Genomic DNA, 12911 nt, shown 5'->3' on the forward strand with positions numbered 1-12911 from the left:
GGGAAGGCCAGTGGGCAATTCACACGAGCCCCCGATTTCAGCCCACTCTCAACCACAGTCTTCAGCTCATTGGCGATTATCCTCGCCACATCAATCTCAACATTAGTGAGGATGGAATGGACTAAATGTGCCACTGGGATCGGCACAGTAGAGGTGTGTGATTTGGGTTGGATGTTGGTTAAAACCAGAAGTAGAATCAGCTGAGCCATGGGAGTCATGTCCTCCCGGTGATATCTCACAGGAACCCCAGATGGGTTCGGCTCAACCGATCTCCCAGCCAAAAGCAGGTCGGTGGTAATGGCAGCGACGTCTCGATGAAGTCTGAGGTCGGTGTGGTACTGGTCTCTCTGATCAGCTCCCAGCTGGAGCGGTTCCCCTAGGATTCTGTTGATCGCATCCCGGTCAAAAGGAATAGTACGCCCGGCAACTCTAGAAACCCAAGTGAAGGGCTCGTCATCGTCGGGCAGTGCGTTAGCATAAAACTCCCGCACTGTACCAATGTCATAATGCTCCAAGGGACTTATCAACCTGTCCCACTTCTTGGCGTCTATCAACCCGGAAAAAGTTCGGTAAGTGCCCTGCGGGTTGATCAGAAACCGCCTCTCAGGAAGGATTTTTCGCTTCTCCAAAGCGATGTAACGTGCCGCTTGTTTCGGGCCTACGAACTTGTCGTTGTCGAATTGAATTGGCACGGTCCTGGAAGTAGTTGCATCTCCTTTTCTCTTCTTACCAGCTCCAGATCTAGACTCCATTCTGCAAAATATACAAAGACACAATACACACCAACAAACAGATTAGCCATTTAAAACAAAATTCAAAATACTGTCATGCTCGCTGCTGCTTCGCCTAGCGAAGCTGCAGCGAACGTTCGCCCCAGGTCACCTAGCGAGCTGCTAGCGAACCTTACGGGTTTTGGGATTTTCTGCATTTTCAAAGATGTTTCCCCCAATACCCGTACACACAAGGTTCCCACAGCAAAACCCAATGATTTCTCATGATAATGAATTGTTCAATGCTATTGGGGATGCCTAATTTCATGGAAAACCTAAAGTAAAATTGAATTAATCTAATTTGAAACCTAAGTGTACAACATTGCAAACTCCCAAAATTACATGCAACCTCCAAGTTTCCCATACCAAATTGATCCTATTTGCTATGCATGTTTGGAATTTAAGAGTAAACAAAAAAAAGAAAAAGAAGTGGGGCAAACCTTTGGTAAACGGATTTGGAAAAGAGAAGTGGGGAGAGTTTGCAATTGGCGAAAGAGCACGTGTCGGTGATAAAGATGCAACAGAGGGAGTTTGAGAAACCACACACGAAATCCTCAGCAGAGCAGTTCAGACGATTTTTTTTAGGGTAAGGGCAAAACTGCTCTGCTGAGGTATTTAAATAGAACAGTACTGGTGCGCTCGCTACTGCCTCGCCTAGCGAGAAGTCAGCGAGCGCGCTCGCTGCAGACTCGCCTAGCGAGCTGCAAGCGAACATGACAGCAAGTGCAAAGGCAAATGCAGCACTTGCAAGTCATCCAGCTTGGGTACAGCACATTGTACTCAATACAACATAAACATAAAACAGGAAATACTTACAATGTTGGGGTGCCTCCCAACTAGCGCTTGTTTAACGTCGGCTAAGCTCGACGGTGTGATGCTCACAGGGGAGCATCGAGCGGCTGAGCACAACTCTCGCGATCCACATGACCGCCGAGATACACTTTCAATCGTTGGCCGTTCACGGTCCAACTGTCTTTCTCGTCCATGTCTTCAATGATAATGGCCCCGTATTCTTTTACTTCTTTCACCCGAAATGGCCCGGACCATTTTGATTTCAACTTCCCGGGAAACAACTTCAACCGGGAGTTGAACAATAAGACCAATTGTCCGGGCACGAATTCTTTGGTTCGGATCTTCTTGTCATGATATTTCTTTGCTTTTTCCTTGTACAACCAACTTGAGTGGTATGCGGCATTGCGCATCTCCTCCAACTCAAGTAGTTGTACTTTCCTTTTGTTACCGGCCAACTCATGTTCAAAATTTAGAAATTTTAGGGCCCACAAGGCCTTGTGCTCCAATTCAACCGGCAAATGGCAAGTTTTACCAAATACTAATTGAAACGGAGTTAGGCCAATTGGAGCTTTAAAGGCCGTACGGTAGGCCCATAATGCTTCGTCCAATTTTTGGGACCACTCTTTTTTAGAATTAGACACGGTTTTTTCTAGGATTCTCTTAATCTCTCGATTAGAGACCTCCGCTTGCCCGTTAGCCTGAGGGTGGTACGGAGTTGTCACCCTATGCGACACACCATAATGTTTTAGAATTGTTTCCAAAGGTGCATTGCAAAAGTGTGACCCTCCGTCACTTATCAACACTCGGGGTGTTCCAAAACGGGAAAAGATGTTTTTCTTTAAAAATTTTATCACCGTTTTGGCATCCGCCCGAGGTGAGGCAATCGCCTCAACCCACTTAGAGACATAATCAACAGCTACAAGCATGTACTCATTCCCGTAAGAGGGTGGGAAAGGTCCAACAAAATCTATGCCCCAACAATCGAACACTTCCACTTCTTGGATATTTTGGAGAGGCATCTCATCTCTCTTACCTATCCCACCACTTCTTTGGCAACTGTCACAACTTTGCGCATGGGTATGTGCGTCTTTGAAAATAGTTGGCCAATAAAATCCCGATTGAAGAATTTTTGTGGCCGTTCTAACCCCATTATAATGTCCGCCATAAGGCGAGTTGTGACAATGCCAAAGGATGCTCTGGGCTTCATCACCAGTTACGCATCTCCTTAACAGGTTATCACTACCCAACTTAAACAAGTATGGGTTATCCCAAACATAATACTTCGCATCCGAAAGGAACTTCCTCTTTTGGTTCGAAGTTAGATCGGCCGACACACAACCACTAGCCTTGTGGTTTGCAAAGTCTGCAAACCACGGCCTAACTTGAACCTTAAACAATTTTTCATCAGGAAATTCTTCCCGGATTTCCTTTTCAGATGCGGTAACCTCGACATTCACCAAGCGGGATAAATGATCCGCTACCAAGTTTTCCGACCCCTTCTTGTCTTTAATTTCGACATCGAATTCTTGTAACAAGAGGATCCAACGGATGAGCCTTTGCTTCGAATCCGGCTTGGTCAGCAGATATTTAATCGCCGCGTGGTCGGTGTACACCACGACTTTAGACCCTATAAGATAGGACCTAAACTTTTCTAGCGCATACACTATTGCGAGTAGTTCTTTTTCCGTTGTGGCATAATTTATTTGAGCCTCGTTAAGAACCTTACTCGCATAATGTATAGCATGAAAAGTTTTGTCCTTTCTTTGGCCAAGTACCGCTCCAACGGCATAGTCACTCGCGTCACACATTAGTTCAAAATTTTCATTCCAATCGGGAGCGACTATTATTGGAGCGGTAACCAATTTTTCTTTTAAAACCTCGAAAGCTTGCAAATAATCGTCGGTGAAGAGAAATACCTGATCTTTGGCGAGTAAATTGCTCAAAGGTTTAGCCACCTTTGAGAAGTCCTTGATGAAGCGCCGGTAGAACCCCGCGTGCCCCAAAAAACTACGGATGCCCTTCACATTGACCGGAGGGGGTAATTTTTCAATTACATCAACCTTAGCTCTATCCACTTCAAGCCCCCTTTTAGAGACTTTGTGGCCTAGCACAATCCCCTCGGTCACCATAAAGTGACACTTTTCCCAATTTAGCACCAAATTAGTCTTCACACACCTTTCCAACACCGTCTTCAAATTTGCCAAGCATAGACTAAACGTCCCACCAAACACCGAGAAGTCATCCATGAAGACTTCCATTGTTTTCTCTATTAGATCGGCAAAAATAGCTTGGACACATCGTTGGAATGTCGCCGGTGCATTGCAAAGCCCAAAAGGCATTTTTCTGTATGCGAACACTCCAAACGGACACGTGAAAGCCGTCTTCTCATGATCAACCGGGTCAACCGCAATTTGGTTGTACCCGGAGTAGCCGTCTAAAAAACAGTAGTATTGTTGGCCCGATAGTCTTTCAAGCATTTGATCCATAAATGGGAGTGGAAAATGGTCCTTACGAGTCGCGGTATTCAACCGTCTATAATCTATACACATTCTCCATCCCGTGGCAACTTTAGTCGGGATCAATTCGTCTTTGTCATTACGGATTACGGTCATTCCACCCTTCTTCGGAACCACGTGCACGGGACTAACCCACGGACTATCCGAGATCGGGTAAATCATTCCCGCATCCAAAAGCTTCACCACCTCCTTTCTTACAACCTCTTTCATTGTAGGATTTAAGCGGCGTTGTGGTTGAGCCACCGGGCACGAATTCTTTGGTTCGGATCTTCTTGTCATGATATTTCTTTGCTTTTTCCTTGTACAACCAACTTGAGTGGTATGCGGCATTGCGCATCTCCTCCAACTCAAGTAGTTGTACTTTCCTTTTGTTACCGGCCAACTCATGTTCAAAATTTAGAAATTTTAGGGCCCACAAGGCCTTGTGCTCCAATTCAACCGGCAAATGGCAAGTTTTACCAAATACTAATTGAAACGGAGTTAGGCCAATTGGAGCTTTAAAGGCCGTACGGTAGGCCCATAATGCTTCGTCCAATTTTTGGGACCACTCTTTTTTAGAATTAGACACGGTTTTTTCTAGGATTCTCTTAATCTCTCGATTAGAGACCTCCGCTTGCCCGTTAGCCTGAGGGTGGTACGGAGTTGTCACCCTATGCGACACACCATAATGTTTTAGAATTGTTTCCAAAGGTGCATTGCAAAAGTGTGACCCTCCGTCACTTATCAACACTCGGGGTGTTCCAAAACGGGAAAAGATGTTTTTCTTTAAAAATTTTATCACCGTTTTGGCATCCGCCCGAGGTGAGGCAATCGCCTCAACCCACTTAGAGACATAATCAACAGCTACAAGCATGTACTCATTCCCGTAAGAGGGTGGGAAAGGTCCAACAAAATCTATGCCCCAACAATCGAACACTTCCACTTCTTGGATATTTTGGAGAGGCATCTCATCTCTCTTACCTATCCCACCACTTCTTTGGCAACTGTCACAACTTTGCGCATGGGTATGTGCGTCTTTGAAAATAGTTGGCCAATAAAATCCCGATTGAAGAATTTTTGTGGCCGTTCTAACCCCATTATAATGTCCGCCATAAGGCGAGTTGTGACAATGCCAAAGGATGCTCTGGGCTTCATCACCAGTTACGCATCTCCTTAACAGGTTATCACTACCCAACTTAAACAAGTATGGGTTATCCCAAACATAATACTTCGCATCCGAAAGGAACTTCCTCTTTTGGTTCGAAGTTAGATCGGCCGACACACAACCACTAGCCTTGTGGTTTGCAAAGTCTGCAAACCACGGCCTAACTTGAACCTTAAACAATTTTTCATCAGGAAATTCTTCCCGGATTTCCTTTTCAGATGCGGTAACCTCGACATTCACCAAGCGGGATAAATGATCCGCTACCAAGTTTTCCGACCCCTTCTTGTCTTTAATTTCGACATCGAATTCTTGTAACAAGAGGATCCAACGGATGAGCCTTTGCTTCGAATCCGGCTTGGTCAGCAGATATTTAATCGCCGCGTGGTCGGTGTACACCACGACTTTAGACCCTATAAGATAGGACCTAAACTTTTCTAGCGCATACACTATTGCGAGTAGTTCTTTTTCCGTTGTGGCATAATTTATTTGAGCCTCGTTAAGAACCTTACTCGCATAATGTATAGCATGAAAAGTTTTGTCCTTTCTTTGGCCAAGTACCGCTCCAACGGCATAGTCACTCGCGTCACACATTAGTTCAAAATTTTCATTCCAATCGGGAGCGACTATTATTGGAGCGGTAACCAATTTTTCTTTTAAAACCTCGAAAGCTTGCAAATAATCGTCGGTGAAGAGAAATACCTGATCTTTGGCGAGTAAATTGCTCAAAGGTTTAGCCACCTTTGAGAAGTCCTTGATGAAGCGCCGGTAGAACCCCGCGTGCCCCAAAAAACTACGGATGCCCTTCACATTGACCGGAGGGGGTAATTTTTCAATTACATCAACCTTAGCTCTATCCACTTCAAGCCCCCTTTTAGAGACTTTGTGGCCTAGCACAATCCCCTCGGTCACCATAAAGTGACACTTTTCCCAATTTAGCACCAAATTAGTCTTCACACACCTTTCCAACACCGTCTTCAAATTTGCCAAGCATAGACTAAACGTCCCACCAAACACCGAGAAGTCATCCATGAAGACTTCCATTGTTTTCTCTATTAGATCGGCAAAAATAGCTTGGACACATCGTTGGAATGTCGCCGGCGCATTGCAAAGCCCAAAAGGCATTTTTCTGTATGCGAACACTCCAAACGGACACGTGAAAGCCGTCTTCTCATGATCAACCGGGTCAACCGCAATTTGGTTGTACCCGGAGTAGCCGTCTAAAAAACAGTAGTATTGTTGGCCCGATAGTCTTTCAAGCATTTGATCCATAAATGGGAGTGGAAAATGGTCCTTACGAGTCGCGGTATTCAACCGTCTATAATCTATACACATTCTCCATCCCGTGGCAACTTTAGTCGGGATCAATTCGTCTTTGTCATTACGGATTACGGTCATTCCACCCTTCTTCGGAACCACGTGCACGGGACTAACCCACGGACTATCCGAGATCGGGTAAATCATTCCCGCATCCAAAAGCTTCACCACCTCCTTTCTTACAACCTCTTTCATTGTAGGATTTAAGCGGCGTTGTGGTTGAGCCACCGGGCACGAATTCTTTGGTTCGGATCTTCTTGTCATGATATTTCTTTGCTTTTTCCTTGTACAACCAACTTGAGTGGTATGCGGCATTGCGCATCTCCTCCAACTCAAGTAGTTGTACTTTCCTTTTGTTACCGGCCAACTCATGTTCAAAATTTAGAAATTTTAGGGCCCACAAGGCCTTGTGCTCCAATTCAACCGGCAAATGGCAAGTTTTACCAAATACTAATTGAAACGGAGTTAGGCCAATTGGAGCTTTAAAGGCCGTACGGTAGGCCCATAATGCTTCGTCCAATTTTTGGGACCACTCTTTTTTAGAATTAGACACGGTTTTTTCTAGGATTCTCTTAATCTCTCGATTAGAGACCTCCGCTTGCCCGTTAGCCTGAGGGTGGTACGGAGTTGTCACCCTATGCGACACACCATAATGTTTTAGAATTGTTTCCAAAGGTGCATTGCAAAAGTGTGACCCTCCGTCACTTATCAACACTCGGGGTGTTCCAAAACGGGAAAAGATGTTTTTCTTTAAAAATTTTATCACCGTTTTGGCATCCGCCCGAGGTGAGGCAATCGCCTCAACCCACTTAGAGACATAATCAACAGCTACAAGCATGTACTCATTCCCGTAAGAGGGTGGGAAAGGTCCAACAAAATCTATGCCCCAACAATCGAACACTTCCACTTCTTGGATATTTTGGAGAGGCATCTCATCTCTCTTACCTATCCCACCACTTCTTTGGCAACTGTCACAACTTTGCGCATGGGTATGTGCGTCTTTGAAAATAGTTGGCCAATAAAATCCCGATTGAAGAATTTTTGTGGCCGTTCTAACCCCATTATAATGTCCGCCATAAGGCGAGTTGTGACAATGCCAAAGGATGCTCTGGGCTTCATCACCAGTTACGCATCTCCTTAACAGGTTATCACTACCCAACTTAAACAAGTATGGGTTATCCCAAACATAATACTTCGCATCCGAAAGGAACTTCCTCTTTTGGTTCGAAGTTAGATCGGCCGACACACAACCACTAGCCTTGTGGTTTGCAAAGTCTGCAAACCACGGCCTAACTTGAACCTTAAACAATTTTTCATCAGGAAATTCTTCCCGGATTTCCTTTTCAGATGCGGTAACCTCGACATTCACCAAGCGGGATAAATGATCCGCTACCAAGTTTTCCGACCCCTTCTTGTCTTTAATTTCGACATCGAATTCTTGTAACAAGAGGATCCAACGGATGAGCCTTTGCTTCGAATCCGGCTTGGTCAGCAGATATTTAATCGCCGCGTGGTCGGTGTACACCACGACTTTAGACCCTATAAGATAGGACCTAAACTTTTCTAGCGCATACACTATTGCGAGTAGTTCTTTTTCCGTTGTGGCATAATTTATTTGAGCCTCGTTAAGAACCTTACTCGCATAATGTATAGCATGAAAAGTTTTGTCCTTTCTTTGGCCAAGTACCGCTCCAACGGCATAGTCACTCGCGTCACACATTAGTTCAAAATTTTCATTCCAATCGGGAGCGACTATTATTGGAGCGGTAACCAATTTTTCTTTTAAAACCTCGAAAGCTTGCAAATAATCGTCGGTGAAGAGAAATACCTGATCTTTGGCGAGTAAATTGCTCAAAGGTTTAGCCACCTTTGAGAAGTCCTTGATGAAGCGCCGGTAGAACCCCGCGTGCCCCAAAAAACTACGGATGCCCTTCACATTGACCGGAGGGGGTAATTTTTCAATTACATCAACCTTAGCTCTATCCACTTCAAGCCCCCTTTTAGAGACTTTGTGGCCTAGCACAATCCCCTCGGTCACCATAAAGTGACACTTTTCCCAATTTAGCACCAAATTAGTCTTCACACACCTTTCCAACATCGTCTTCAAATTTGCCAAGCATAGACTAAACGTCCCACCAAACACCGAGAAGTCATCCATGAAGACTTCCATTGTTTTCTCTATTAGATCGGCAAAAATAGCTTGGACACATCGTTGGAATGTCGCCGGCGCATTGCAAAGCCCAAAAGGCATTTTTCTGTATGCGAACACTCCAAACGGACACGTGAAAGCCGTCTTCTCATGATCAACCGGGTCAACCGCAATTTGGTTGTACCCGGAGTAGCCGTCTAAAAAACAGTAGTATTGTTGGCCCGATAGTCTTTCAAGCATTTGATCCATAAATGGGAGTGGAAAATGGTCCTTACGAGTCGCGGTATTCAACCGTCTATAATCTATACACATTCTCCATCCCGTGGCAACTTTAGTCGGGATCAATTCGTCTTTGTCATTACGGATTACGGTCATTCCACCCTTCTTCGGAACCACGTGCACGGGACTAACCCACGGACTATCCGAGATCGGGTAAATCATTCCCGCATCCAAAAGCTTCACCACCTCCTTTCTTACAACCTCTTTCATTGTAGGATTTAAGCGGCGTTGTGGTTGAGCCACCGGCTTGAAATCCTCCTCCATCAAAATCTTGTGCATACAATAGGATGGACTAATTCCTTTAAGATCGGAAAGAGTCCAACCCATAGCTTCTTGATTGGTTTTGAGCACAATGATTAGACGGGCTTCTTCTTCTTTTGTCAAGAGGTTGCTTATGATGACCGGCTTTGCCTCGGTCTCATCTAAAAACACATATTTCAAAGTCGAAGGTAGCTCTTTTAATTCAATTGGCGCTTTCTCATCAATTACCTCCTTCTTCAAATTTTCTTCCTCTATTTCCCACGGTTGTAGGTCTTCCAAGCTATCAAGTTCCTTCAAACATTCCTCAAGAGCTAGCTCCTCCTCAACAGTGAAAACCTCCAATGAGTCGTCGAGAGCTAACTCCATAGGAGATATCTCGTGGATATGCTTTGAAACTTCCATAATAGCGTCTTCGATCACATCGATGCGAAAGCTATCATTTCGATCCTTGGAATGCTTCATCGCCTCGAATAGATCAAATGTGACCTCCTCATTTTGAACACGCACCTTCATTAAACCGTCATCAACATCAATCATCATTCTTGCGGTCTTCATGAATGGTCGGCCCAATATGAGCGGAGCATCATCATCTTCCTCCATATCAATTACAATAAAATCCACCGGGAAAAAGAATTTGTCGACCTTCACCAACACATCTTGGGCTACGCCATGAGGATGGGTCGTCGACTTATCCGCCAATTGTAATGTCATTCGGATGGACTTAATCTCGATGTTGCCAAGCCTCTTGATAATTGACAAAGGTATAAGATTTATGCTCGACCCCAAGTCAATAAGTCCCTTTCCGACATACACATCACCAATTTTAACCGGCAATGTAACTCTTCCCGGATCAACCTCTTTCTTAGGAAGCGTCCTTTGAATGATGGCACTACAGCTCGCATCAAGGACGATGGTCTCCGGTTCCGTATACCTCCGCTTTTTGGTTAGTATGTCCTTCATGAACTTGGCATACTTTGGCATTTGTTCCAAAGCTTCAGCAAACGGAATGTTTATTTGTAATTGCTTAAAAATATCCATGAACCGGGCGTAATGCCGTTCATTTTCCCTTTTGGAAGGGGCATGAGGGTAAGGAAGATTTTGGACCGGAGTAGCGCTCACTACCTCCTTTCCCTTTGCAATTCTAGCACTTTTCCATCTAGGCTTCTTCACTACCTCCCTTAGCACCTCATCATTCTTATTTTCCTCAATCTCCACACCTTTTTCTTGTTCAACTTCACCATTATTTTTATCATTTTCAACTACTTCCTCATCACTCCACACTCCTACTTCACCGTCAACATTTTCATCCACTATTTTCTCCTCAATCTCCTTCTCTTTCTCTCTTTTTTCACTCTCCACTCTTTTTTCATTTTCACTACCCAACTCCCTTCCACTTCTCGTCACAATCGCCTTACAATGCTCCTTAGGATTTGTTTGCGTATTGGCCGAGAAAGAAGGACCGGTTTGTTGTTCAGCTAGTTGCTTGGCAAGTTGCCCAACTTGAGTTTCAAGATTTTTTATGGCCGCGTCATTACTCTTTTGATTGGCCATTGACATTTGCATGAATTGCGTCAATGTCTCTTCCAATTTAGAATTGACTACCGGCGGTTGTTGAGATTGATACGGATTTTGGGGAGGATTTTGACGGCTAGAAGAACCACCTCCATAACCTTGGTTATGATAATAGTTGCTTCTAGGTTGGAACCCTTGGTTCCCTTGGAATTGTTGTTGTTGTTGTTGTTGTTGAGGGTGCGGTTGATAAGGTTGTTGTTGTCTTGGTTGATAGTCCCGTTGATTGGCCATGTAATTTACTTCGTCAAAACCGGGAGGTGGACAAAATCCGGTGTCATGTTCACCTTTACAAAGTTCACAACAAGCTATTTGTTTAGCTTTTGACGGTTCTCTTAACTCTTTGATTTGTTGCGTTAAAAGTTCCACTTGTTGTGAGATGAGCTTGTTTTGGGCAAGTATGGCATCATTCGTCCCTAACTCAAGCACTCCCGCCTTCTTCAAAGAATTTCCACGACTTTGACTTTGAAGATCATTCAAAGCCATACGGTTGATAATGTTGGTGGCTTCTTCGGCACTCTTTGACATCAACGAGCCACCCGAGGTGGCATCCAACAACGTCTTACAGTTTGGTTGAAGTCCATTTCTGAAGATATGGATTTGAGTTAATTCATCAAATCCATGCCCTTTACATTTCCTTAGCATGGACTTGAATCTCTCCCACGCTTCATTCAACGATTCACTGGTTCCTTGAGAAAACACCGAGATGGCCGTCTTTGATTCCATGAATCGGTTATGAGAGAAAAATCTTTCAATGAATTTCTCCTCTAACACATTCCAATCTGTCATTACGGCAGGTGTTTGATCGAGATACCAATCCTTTGCTTTACCGAGCAAAGCGTGAGGAAATAAACGTCTGAACAACGGAAGCTCCTGAGCCTGATCCACTCCGGCAGCCAATGCTATCTCATAGAATTTTGTGAGAAAAGCAAATGGGTCTTCATGGTCCATTCCGGTGAATGGACTCCCATACAATAAATTCAGAGTTCCCGTCTTCATCTCAGCTTGCCTTCCAGTTTGGTTGGCAAACTGAGCGGTGTTCCTTGGACTGTTGATACATGGAGTAGAAATCGGTGGTGGTGGTTGTGGCTCCATGTTTGGTACGAATGGGTGTGGATTTGTGGTTGAAGAACTTTCTCCTTGCTCTTGGCGTTGCCTAGCCTGTTGCCTCCTACGTCTTGTTTTGCTATTGAGCCTCCTTGCGGTTCTCTCGATCTCCGGATCAAAAAGAAGTTCGTCCACAGGGATTTTCCCTCGCATAAAACGTAAGCTGCACACTAAACCAAACGAATTACAAGCACAAGTCAAAAATTCACAAGCTAAAACTTAAACAACCAATGCGATGCTCGCAATATCAATTTACAATCCCCGGCAACGGCGCCATTTTGTTGAAACAGTTTTTAAGTGTCGGGTTTTGTTATCGTATCCACAGAGATTGTAAGATATCACTGCCGTTCAATGGTTGAATTAATCTTAACTTAATGTAACACTAGGGTTTTGGTTTTAATCAAGTTATCTTGCATACAAAGTAATTAATTGCGGTAAAAGTTACGTTTTGATTAATATGAGAAATATTGTCAGAGTTAGGTTTCAATGATTACATTTGCTTTGCATGTATTTGCTCGGTCAACAATCTTATAAACTCCCTTAGATGATAAATAATTTCACAAAGTCCTCTCAATGCGTTTCTCTCGAACACCCATTGTGAGTTTTGTCATTTTGATCCATTGTTTCTCTCGAACACAATCTATCAAAAAGACAACGTTTTGGTTCAACCTTATGGTGAACAAAATCATTCGTTACTATCTCTAGCTAACAAACAAGTTTGGATGAAAACCTAGGTCAAGAGTCGGTAAACATCTCTCGATCAAATACCAACACAAAAGAGTTTTAAATAGAAACAAAGTTTTCATCATATATTTACCGTTAAAGAGTTTACATATGAGGATCCTTACATTTACACACAAAGCTAGCAATCACCTACATCTAACCTTGACAAATGGAAGACTTAGCTACTCATTTTCATGGTAGCTTGGTCGGCAAGTAAGGAAAGAGGGTTGATCAACATCCAAGTTGAATAATCGAAGTTGGATGGGAATCCACCTTCTTTTTGTGGA

At 44.0% G+C, this 12911-nt stretch overlaps 1 pseudogene; it reads right to left on the reverse strand.

Annotated features, from left to right (window-relative positions):
• Positions 1-3118: 3118 nt before the first annotated feature.
• LOC127104318 (uncharacterized) overlaps positions 3119-12911 on the reverse strand; it is a 31209-nt pseudogene continuing 21416 nt past the window's right edge.

The sequence above is a fragment of the Lathyrus oleraceus genome, chromosome 7 (genome assembly GCF_024323335.1).
Source record: "Lathyrus oleraceus cultivar Zhongwan6 chromosome 7, CAAS_Psat_ZW6_1.0, whole genome shotgun sequence".
Lineage (NCBI taxonomy): Eukaryota > Viridiplantae > Streptophyta > Magnoliopsida > Fabales > Fabaceae > Lathyrus > Lathyrus oleraceus.